The following is an 11475-nucleotide window of genomic DNA, read 5'->3' on the forward strand; positions in this document are numbered from 1 at the left end:
TCAAATTATTCTGCATATATGCATAGATAATTGCAAAAAAATGGAAATGCTGATGGGCCAATAAGTGTAAACAACAACAGACTGTGAAGTGTGGCGTAGTATTCTAAAGTAGCACAGAGCTTTGCAGGCTCCACCTGCTGCAAGTTCTGTTTAAAGAGACCCTAAAACTCCTAGCAGGTCTCCTGGAGAGCAGAACCATGACGACCATAGGGAAACATGAGAGAGGCTGCGGGTAGCTGGTTAGCAGCAACCGATTTTTAGAATGTAATACTTAAATATTCGATTCCCCTGGAAAGCAAATTTAAACCACGATAGAAGATTGTTGGGTCACCAACTGATTCAGCACTGTGAGGATAATTAGAGCAATCAAACTAGATGCTTTCGCTTATTTGCCTTAAACTAAATTTAAATCTAGTCTGCTCTCTCCTACCTTCTCAACGGTGAAATGATCGCATCCCTTTCGTCAGGACGACAGAAGAGTTACTCATCTATCTGACATATTTATCCTCCTATTAACCACTTACATGTTGGATATGTGTGCAAAGATTGCCCAACTCTCAGCTTACTCATCGTCTTGTTTGATTTTTTTGTGCCGTTAACACTTCACCCTGACACGATAGTCACAGGAATATTAGAAAAGCACTCAGGCTATGAATTTTGTATCCCTTCATATTTGACTGCTGTAATCGAGCAGTTTACTCTTAGACTACTTTTTCATTAATTATTCACAAATCACTCAGGATTAAAGAAGTGAGACATCCCAAATGTAAAAAACAACACATAAAACCTGGAAGCCAAACTTGTTTAAACAACATTTGGGGACCCAAACTGAGTAGTTACCCTGGGACCTGTAGGCTCATAGGATAGAATCACTACTTCTTGACATGTAAATGTTGTCTCACAGGCTCATTAAAGCACATTAGCACTTGTGTCATTAGGGGACCCAACTTTTTTTAATCCCAGGACACTGGCTCATTAGAACATACTAGTCCTCCTGTCATGTGGGAGCACACAATGGGCACATGTATTCTGTCACCCTGGGACCGAGGCTCATTAAAGCCTATTAGCACCTCTGTCACGTGAGGATAACAGACTCCAGCCCATCGTGGGTCTTGACCTGTAGTTTAAAAAATGAGAACCCGAGTTGCCCAGAAGTGAGCAGCAACACTATCTCATCATCCAAATTCTTTTGGCTCTCATTGGACTATATTTTTCCCATCAATCATCCTGTTGCTAATAGCGCCGAGAGAGGGTTGGCCCAGAGGTCATTCAACCAATCAGCATCTAACACTGTAAGTGGAAAGTGGGATGATTATCTCCGTCTTTCTTCTCGCCTTCTCTCATCATGATTTTATCTTTCGCTCGGACTGCCGCACTGATTATCTTTGTCTCTCTCTCTCCTCATTCTGTTCCTGTCTCACTCTCTCCTTTTCCCCTCTCAGTCTATGGTTAGCTCCTTACGGTGTCTACCTGCCTCCATTTCTTTCAAAGTCTCCCTCCTTCCGTCTTCCATTAATCACTGTGGCATTCCCTTATAGAAAATGTAGTTAACAGACAGATGACTACAATCAGCTTCAGTTCACCCTCGGGTCAGTCAGCCTATATAGACGTGTGAGTGTGTGTGTGTGTGTGTGTGTGTGTGTGTGACTGCTTGCATTCACGCATAAATATAAACCTCTGAGAGTGTGAACGTGTGCATACATTCTCATGTGCAGTTGTTTATGCGTGCGGCTGGATTTACTGTACCAGTAAAGATGTGATTTGTGTGTGTGAATGTGTGATTGTGTTCTTGGTGTGACAGTGATTGAAGCATAGTGCTCCTCTCTTCATGAGCAATATGTCACTTCGCAGTTCTATTAAATTCCGCAGAGGATTGGATGCCATATGATCTGCATATTGCAGCAGTATTAATAATGCCAGTGTTCTGATGCAATCCCTTCCCTTCCATCATAATTGAAAGATGACTCACACATATATTGAACATGCAGAGACTGTTTGGTCGTGGCAAACTCTTTGCCTACTGTACAATGGCAAAAACAACGACAGAAACCTTTTTGAAAGTCCGATGTCGCAATATACATATATTTTTGAAGAGTTCATTTGCAAAAACAGACATTTTTGTAGATTTTGAGAAAACTTATTTTTTCATTGTTTGCTTGAGATAATATCAATCAAACTGAAATGGAGTGGATTTGACTCAGTAGAAATGACACGACAAAAATAGAGATAACTTAAGTTTGATTGATATTGTTTCAGGTAGTCGATGGAAAAGTGGGTTTTCTGAAGGTTTGTGGAGATTGCAAATCCATCAATCCACTATCTATACACCGCTTAATCCTCACTAGGGTCGTGGGGGGCTGGAGTCTATCCCAGCTGACTCAGGGTGAAGGTAGGAGACACCCTGGACAGGTAACCAGTCTATCACAGGGCCACACTAAGAGACAGACAACCAAGCACACTCACATTCACACCTACGGACAATTTAAAATCACCAATTAACCTCAACATGTTTTTGGACCTTGTGGGAGGAAGCCAGAGAACCTGGAGAGAACCCACGCTGCACGGGGAGAACATGGAGACTCCACACAGAAAGGTCCTGGTGCTGCCCCCCCCCCCTCACAAGACGCGAACCAGCCACCTTCTAGCTTTGAGGCAACAGTGCTAACCAACTGTGCCACCTTGCAGTTTTTGCAAATGAAGTCTTCATATATTTTTGGCTTTTTTGGCCTTTATTTAGAGCAGTAGAGACAGACAGGAAATGGGGGAGAAGAATGGGAAGAAACCTGCAGCAACGGGTCGTGAGCGGAAGTCAAGCCCGCGACTGCTGCGTCAGGGAACTATAGCCACTGAACCAGGTGAGCTATAGGGGCGCCGTCATGTCACAATTTATGTTACACGGTTAGAGATACACATTTTCTACAGATTTTAATCAAAGAAAATAAACTGCCAACTAGACGAAGTCCCGCTGATATAGAATCTCTGTAAGTGTTTGTCCTTTGCTTTTCTTGGTAACCACTCATCTGGTCTAGTTGACACCTAATTGGTTTATTACTGGGGACTCGAAGTGCAGTGTTGAGTTTAAAGTTGTTTGGATGTGCAGCTCTCCAGAAACACAAGAAGATAAAAGGCAGCTGGTAACTGCAGCAGAGCTGAGGTGACTTGTAGACAATGGGGTGTTCTGGAAACGGCTGATCACACCAGTACAACCGCTATGCATGAGCACATGAAGTGAAAGCATCCCAGAGCTTGTTGTCGAAACTGAAAGGACAGAACAGCACCATCCTGTTTACTCTTTCTTCCTAGTCAAGCGTGATATAGACTGTTAGAATTATCAGCACAGGATACGTGCTCTGTTAGCAGCAGCAAAAACGATCTTCTAAATGTTTCTCGTCTGCAGCGTATACGAAGTTTCTATGCACAGCTACTGTTATGGTAATGCTGGTATGGAACGGTGACATAACCGACACCCTATGCGTCATCTGACAGTGTTCTTCACTTGTTTTTAATATCTTCTTTTATTTACTTTAATGGCTATGTCTGACTGGCAAAATGGGCTTAAGCTGATGTTCCACTCTCTTACAGTCTGTCGATCTTTCATTTTCTTGCCCACACTGATGGAAAAAATGCATTTGCCAGTGATTATCTTAACTACATGCTGTAGTGATGAAGTGAGTCCATGCCATGACAGTTTTAAGTTTTAAGTCAAGCACTTCAGTAGAAATACTGATTCTCTCCCAGGGAAAGTGTTGCTTCAAGTGTGTCCTTTAGAACTTGATGCCCAGTATTTCTCTGGTAAGGCATCTGACAAGTCGGAGCTATTAATAATATTAACATCATACCATAATGGTGATTTTGAAATTGGATGATAATGACTTGATGATTGTGTAAAATGTACAAAAATGTACAAATATTGAGGAGACAGTTATTTAAAAAGAATATTGGGGGTAAATAAATTGTTATATTATGCAAGTATTAAAAATCTTAGCAACAGTTGATAATCTACTTTCAAATCAAATCAGGTTTATTGTCATTTTGCTGTACATACACAGTAGTACAGGCAAGATGACAGAGCGTTTCTTCAGGATCATTAAAGTTTTGCGGATTGAACGTCTGGGATAAGACACTAAATGTTCGCTGTCGCTGTCTCCTGAAGGGGGCGCTGCATCCATGTGTGCCGCCATTCGTTGAACATGGTGAACCTCTTCAGGTCCTGGTAGGTCTTCAGGGACACAAAGACACACACACGATGGTGTGACGATGGTGAAGCTGCAGATGCTGCCCAGAGCTAGCTGTCTGTCTGTCTGTCTGTCTGCATCCCCTCCAGCTGTATGTCCGTCTGGGATGTTGTCATGAAACCAAGTTTCTGTTAAAGCAAACACACAGCAGTCCCTCCACTCTCTGTGGGTTTCTCTCAGCAAATGTAGCTCATCCAGCTTGTTGTGGAGGGAGCAGACATTGGAGAGTAGGAGGACAGTCCTGCTGGTCTGGAGGGGTTTGCCTTTAGCCTAGCATGGATCCCGGTTCTCTTCCTCCTCCTTTGTTTACGTTTGTACTGTTTGCGCTTCCTTCTCTCTCGGGTAGCTGCCGGCGTCGTCTCCGATCAGACTCCATATCGTGTAGTATGTCCACATCACAACCGATCGCCGCAATTCCAGCACCGTTCACTGTCCTGATGCCCAACAAAGTCTCCTGGCTGCAAGTTTTGTGGAATGAACGTCTGGGATAGACAAGACACTCAAAACGTTCACTTTGGTTGTCTCCTGATGGGGCCGCTGCGTCTATGTGCGCCGCCATCACCATGGCATTTTCATTGAAAAAGCATTGAAAAACCCTCTCAGTGTTGGTGGTGATACCTAACAAGCTGTCAGCACATTTGAGTTTAAACTTTTGATCAGCCTGTGCAGCCAGTGTTGAGTGTGAAGTAGTTTGGATGGTTCAATGTTATTGAGAAAGCTGCAGGCAGCAATACTGGAGGCCAAGCAGTATCGGCCTGTTTAGGACACTTTGAATTGGCACTGCACTAGTCAGGTAAAACAGAAGAAAAGAGAGCAAGGAAAGAAAACAAAGGGCTCACCTACATCCTTGCCTGGTGAGTCACGGCCCTCAGTTTAAACGAATGTACCCACTGACCTTGAACTGATTTAAATGTTGGGGTTTTGACAGTGTGGCCTCGGTGACAGCAGCTTGAGTGTGCTGTCATGAAGCACTATAATTGGACGTAGCGATGGCATGCGGCCCGATGATCACACGCATTTTCCTCCATGATCGGTCGGGAACTGTCTGTGATGAGGACTTGAATTTGAATGTTCTAGCGGATGATGAATTCAGGGAAGCATCCCCAAAGAAAGCCAGTAACATGAATCAGGATATTCTAAACATCACATGGTTAAGAAGCAAATATGAGCAGCAGAGGAGGAGGCAAATGATTCATGTGGCTGGATTCAGGCTACAGGAAAGAAGAAAGAGGATTTGCAATGTTAATTGATGTGGGAACAATAGCTCTAATACTTTTAGACAGCAGCTGTGGTTGAAAAGAGAAGGAAGGCAGGCAACAGAAGGCAATATGAGAAGGGATTGAGAAAGAATCATAGAAGTAAGGGAATGTGTGAAGACTTCCAGACAGAAAAAGGTGAGAAAGAGTCAGACAGGCAAGATTAGAAGTGCAAAAGAACTAAAAGAAAGCAAGAGGTAAAGACGAGATGATGGCGAAATACACGGCAAAGAGGGGATGGCCAGAGTGGGAAAAGAGAGTTAAAAATTCCTCTGTGACGGGAGGATGTAGCTTGAGAAATAGAGCACATAAGAAGGGGAAGGGATGAGGAGAGTTGTGCAGAGGACAGAAAAGCCAGATGGAGTTAGAGGAGGAGCAGAGGGAAAGGAGTCGAGACAAGGAGGAGGAGGAGAACAGATGAACAAGAAAAGGGCGGAGAAATCCAGGCAAGTGGACTCCTATTCAAGAATAGATGATGTCATTTATCCTCCAGAAGAAAATCCAGGCATCTTATGGTGACATACTTTAAAGCAATTAAAGAACTGTGCAAACAAGAGCAAAGCAGTGATGACAGGAGAGGACAGACGGGAGTTTTGTTTTGTCTTTGAGTTTCACTAGAATCGAAACACATTATTTAGATATTAATTCTATTAAAAGTGCGGCATTTACTACTTTTGTGATCTCTTTTCTTGCATGAGTCATTATTATTCCTCCACTTTATAACAGCTTTGAAGAGATTGCTTGGTTATGAGAGGATGCTGAAATAAATAAACTGTATATAAATGCATTGCAAAGTTCAACTGAGGCTAATATGAGGCTTCATCGCTCTTGGGTAGCTAAATCAATTTGGTGTACTTGTTGTGCTGCTTACATGTATTGGTTTAATGTATTTTTTGTTCCCATAATGCAACTACAAGGATGTGTCTCTCTGCCATGGCTCACGAGGGAATCCCTGTCAAGAAATGCTATACAAAATAATGTAAATTCACAAGATACCCACTTGAGTTGTCTAACTTTTTTTCTATACCATTTTGCACAGAAAAAAAAGGCTGTCTCCCGTTTCTTGCTGTGTAGATCTACAGCAAATATTGAAAAGGGAAATGTACCCAGTAGCTGTTTCAGTATACATAGGGCACGTACTTATGGCAGCTTTGCTCGGTGTTGCAGTACATCCCTCTCAACCTTAAACCAGAACAGGTTCTTAATGTTCCACTGCTGTGTTAACTGCAAACGTAAACCCTTCTCAAACCTGCTAACCCCGTTGTAATCCAGACTGCTGTTCACTGATTGGCAAAGCTCTAATGATTTTAAAGCTGGAGAGAGAGGATAAAGGAAGAGTGAAATGAGGAGAAGGGGGTGAGAGAGGAGAAACAATGAGATGGCTTCATAGGTTTGAAAAGCAGAAGGGATGGATTACTGTAATAATAATAAAACAAAAAAAAAAAAAACAAGGATTTTCACCATCAGTGTGACACGAGCAGATTAGACTGGGCATACGAGAGTAGGAGAGGACACTTGATGAGCTGATTGGAGGGCTGTGGACGAAGCATGGAAGGAAAACACATGAAAAGATGTGACGAGCAGAGAGATGGCATCAAATACACATCAGCGGTTAACGGTGTAATTGAAAGCTGCGGAGTAGAATTGGGGGAAAGAAAAGAAATGAGCAAAAGAAGAGGGGATGTGCAAAAGGAAAGAGAGAAGAGCTGAGATTTCGTGAGCTTTCACATGTCATATGTCAGAGAAGAGGTTCCATGTGGCAGAGCGGCAGAGAGAAGAGGAAATGTCACGTCAAAAACAACGCTGTAATTTACTGTTAATGAAGAGAACCAAGCGGCGGAAATGAGGATGGAGTGGAGTGAGGCAAGTAGAGTGGCAGCAGAGGATGGGGGATGTGAAGGCAAAAGACATCTTCAAGAAATAATGTATGCGGATAAGACAAAACAGAGGGTACGAGGAAAGAGAGGAGGAAGTGTGTGGAAGCTTTGGAGGAGACAGGAATCAGGAGTGAAGTCCTGTAAGTGTCCGCTGTGCCACAGCTGGCTGACCCTTCCCTTTAAATTATATCTATTGTTTATACCTCAAACATGTTTAAAACTAGTTCCTAACTGCATTCGAGACATTTCAGTGTCTTAAAAATTTGAGAAGTGAAGACATGGGCGGGAAAATAAGACCAGCAGAAGAGTAGGGAAGGGGGCATAAGAGAGACACAGAGAGGGAAGAGTGTCATTTGTCACCAGAAATGGTGTAATTATTTGCTGCAGAGTAGGATGAAGCAGCTTTACAATGACAGCTTTCTGACGTCAGGCATTTTTTTAGTGTGACAATGAATATTAATGACAGTTTTAATGCTACAGAACAGACAACTGGGACCTGTATGGATGTATAAGAGCAAAAGACCAGCACATAGGAGGGTAAATCATTAAAACACTGGCTGTGAGCCATACCCACCATTTAGCAGCAGACGTGTAGAAATCCCTCCGTTTAATGCAGTTGGTTGAATTCAATCATCCAAGAAAAAAAAAAAAAACCATCAGTCTAATAAATCACACACTCAGCTTTGCGTCGGTAGGTTAAAGTTCGATACACAACATACAATAACCACTTCTTTTTCAATAAGTGACTGCTCTGAAATTCTGTTATTTAAGAGCAACCTAACCGCCCTTGTAGCTTGAACACACAGCTTTTATTAATTCTGACAAAAAACACTTTAAGAGTGTAGATAATGCTTTTTGTTGAAGCGAAAATAATGTCTGAAGAGATGAGACAAGTCTTCTAATCTGTGCTGTGCCCAAGTTAAAGCATGCATTTGTATGACCGTGCAGGTGGCTAATATTCACGCACACAATACAAACTGCCCTTGGCACACAGAAGTAAATGAATGTGCGTGTCCCCGGGTGTCTGTGTCTGAATGCATTTCCTAATCTGCTTTGTGCCTGTAATCAGTACCAAAGTTCACCTGGGGGACACGCCTTTGGGGAGGAAAGGTGATGAGAGCAGAGCGGGAAGGAAAGGTTTCTGGAAATGGAAAGACACCGATTCATAACTTCAAGGAATCCAGACTGATAAAAGGGAGCGCTGGAGCGACAGAGGGAACGTTTCAAAACACTTCATGAATTCTTACTGAAGCCGCTTTGTCTTGAATGCTGGCTGTGCCGTTCACCCTACACGAACCGTGTCAGAAGTTGCCATTAAGAGTGATTTTCCTATTCTTCTAGCCTTTCGCTGTGCGACCGACGCTCTGTGAACAGAACGTACTCTCCATACTGTTTCTCCCGACCTTGAGCGAGCCTCTTGACCCAGTGAACATTTTATCCTCCGCCATCCAACATTAAATATTTAACGGCATACATTAGTAAAGGTGAATGAGAGAATACATGTTCTAGCTGAACCGCTACCCTAAACTTTGAGGTTTTAGCTTATGCTTGGTTGCTGCTTGGCAATAGAAAACCATTCAGGGGTTATGTCCTGGTTGCTGCAATATGGACTCCCATATAAAGCATACTTAACTTAGGCCTCATCCACACGTAGCAGGGTATCTCACAAACGAAGATATTTTTCTACGATTCGGCCTGTCATCCACACGAAAAAGCAGATTTACGGCATTAAAAACGATCCTTTCAAAAACCTCCGACCAAAGTGAAGATTTGTGAATCCTCCGTTTATCCGTCTGCATGTGGACGTCAATATCCAGGGCTTTAGGTTTCGAAACGTCACTCCCTGCGACAACATATGTTCTTACATCACATACGCGACCCATGTTTACATTTGGAAACAGCGTGGACACCCTCAAAACTGTGTTAGCGTTGTCTCTGGTCCAGGCCCAGATGCCGCTCCACGTACAAGAATACAGGCGAAGGATGACATTGAGGACGGTTATTGTCCGCCACCTTGCCATTCCACATCCGAGGCATGTTCTCCGTCAAAGACACCAACGCCTGTTTTGGGTTGGACCGGGACGCGCTGCCAGCTGGTGGGAGAACTTTGAGACAGAAATCGTGCTCCTGGAGGAATGGCGAGACAATTTCCGTATGTCCCGGACGGTCGTCGCTCCTGTCGCCGGAGTTACTACATCCTCACGTAGAATATGAATGTGCTTAACAACACACTAATACGGTTAGGTGTGGATGATTTTTTTTCTAGAAACGAGGTGGTGTGTATGCAAGTTTTTTTCTAGATGGAGGGGGGGAGGATATTCGATTTTACAAAAACCCTGCTTCGTGTGGACAAGGCCTTAGGTTCTCCGCTGCAGGCAGCAGCTTTCTATCTCCAGAGCGAATTTAAAATCAAACACAATCTTCATGGTCTTTATTATAGATGAATATTTGGAATACAAAACAGATTCTGACAAATCAGTCACAAATAAGTGAACATTTTGATCCATAGGTTGAGATTTAAACTGTCCGACCATTTCACTAGTGTCTTCAGACTTCACTACTATGAAGTATGTCTCTGATTCTCCAACAAAGTGTCAACCAGCCTGCCCTCATCTTCACATTTGTGAGTTCCCAATATGTGGCGGGCCAGTCTTTTCTAGGCCGCCAAGCAGTTCAATGCCACTAAGTGTGTGGGTCAGTGTTTTGTAAGACATCAGTCATTACAGAGTATTCTAAGTGTGTGAAGGCCACGGTCTTGTCAAAACAGATATACTTGTCAAAGTGTCTTGTGGTGGAGCTGAAATAATGCCAGCAATATATTCAGAATGTAAAATGGCCTCCGAGCCATCTTTTTAAAACAGGCCTATTATATAAAGTACACACTAGTCACAACACAAACTTGGCAGCAGTAATTATGGAAATAGCTATTCAGAGTGTTTTTTTTTTCATGCACATTAGTTCATTGGTGGAGTCTTAGAAACTACAATTTGTGGGAATATTCAGCTGGCAGTGTACAACACATGCGGAACACAAAGATAATTTAATTTGGTGTTTTCTGACATTCAAAAGCATGAAGTCTGCTCGTCTTGAAGAGGAACGAAGGCAACGGAGTGAATCAGACAGACAGAGCTAAAAGACCAACTTGCTGGAGCCAGATTTATGGTGATTTTTTTGGGGGGGATGAGCTCGACTAAAAGTGCTATACTGCTAAATAACACCAGTCTTTTACCAGCTGAGCTTCTTGAATCACTGCGCCGTCTCATTGGAGCAAGTTGGGAAACTTTATAAAATCCAATAATTAAGTGTAGACTCTTCAAATGTAATGATCAAATGATTTAGGTTGTAATATTTTATGGACGTTCCAGAGAAAATGACAAAACTGAAAACGACAGGGGTAATACGCTCAAGCTCCACGACCAACGCCTGCTGTGAATTTCAAACAGAATACTTTCCATTTGGGTGTTCACCTTTGTTGTGGTTAAAAAAAAAAAAAAAATCCTCTGACATGGATTTGGTGATTCTTACTAAAATTGTGCTGAATGCAGCTGGCCCTGTAAAATAGTAATTACATTTTATAACTTATTTAAAGTGGAATACTACAAAGGACCTCATGCGTTGGCAACTAGAGCATTAAAGTGAGCATGCAGTGCAGAATTATAATGAGGGAAACAGATGAGGGACTGTTACTGGAGACCTCATTTCAATTGTGTGCATCACATCTCGTTAGAATGAGATTTTTATGTTTAAATAAGCAAATACAAAATATTTTCTCTAGTGTGGCCAAACTGAGATATTTAAAATATTGTTTACTCTTGAACATTCTGGGATGCGCCGCTAGGTGGCAGCAATTTGTAGTAGCTCTCTTTGCTTTTGAGTTTTTTTTGGATATATTGTTGTCTTTTTATTGACATTACCTGTCAGATTAAGTTTTTCTTGGATGATTTTTTATGCTGAGTTGAAATCTCTGCAACTCAGAAGATTTTTCTTCATATATTTTGCCTTTTTCACAAGTTGTTATGATGAGTATCCATGTCAATGGAAAAATTGTCTACAACCGGGATCAACTGTTGAATCTCTCCCAAATCAAGATTTTCAGCGAAATAATAC

The sequence above is a fragment of the Stegastes partitus genome, unplaced genomic scaffold (assembly GCF_000690725.1).
Source record: "Stegastes partitus isolate 25-593 unplaced genomic scaffold, Stegastes_partitus-1.0.2 Scaffold449, whole genome shotgun sequence".
NCBI classification, from domain to species: domain Eukaryota; kingdom Metazoa; phylum Chordata; class Actinopteri; family Pomacentridae; genus Stegastes; species Stegastes partitus.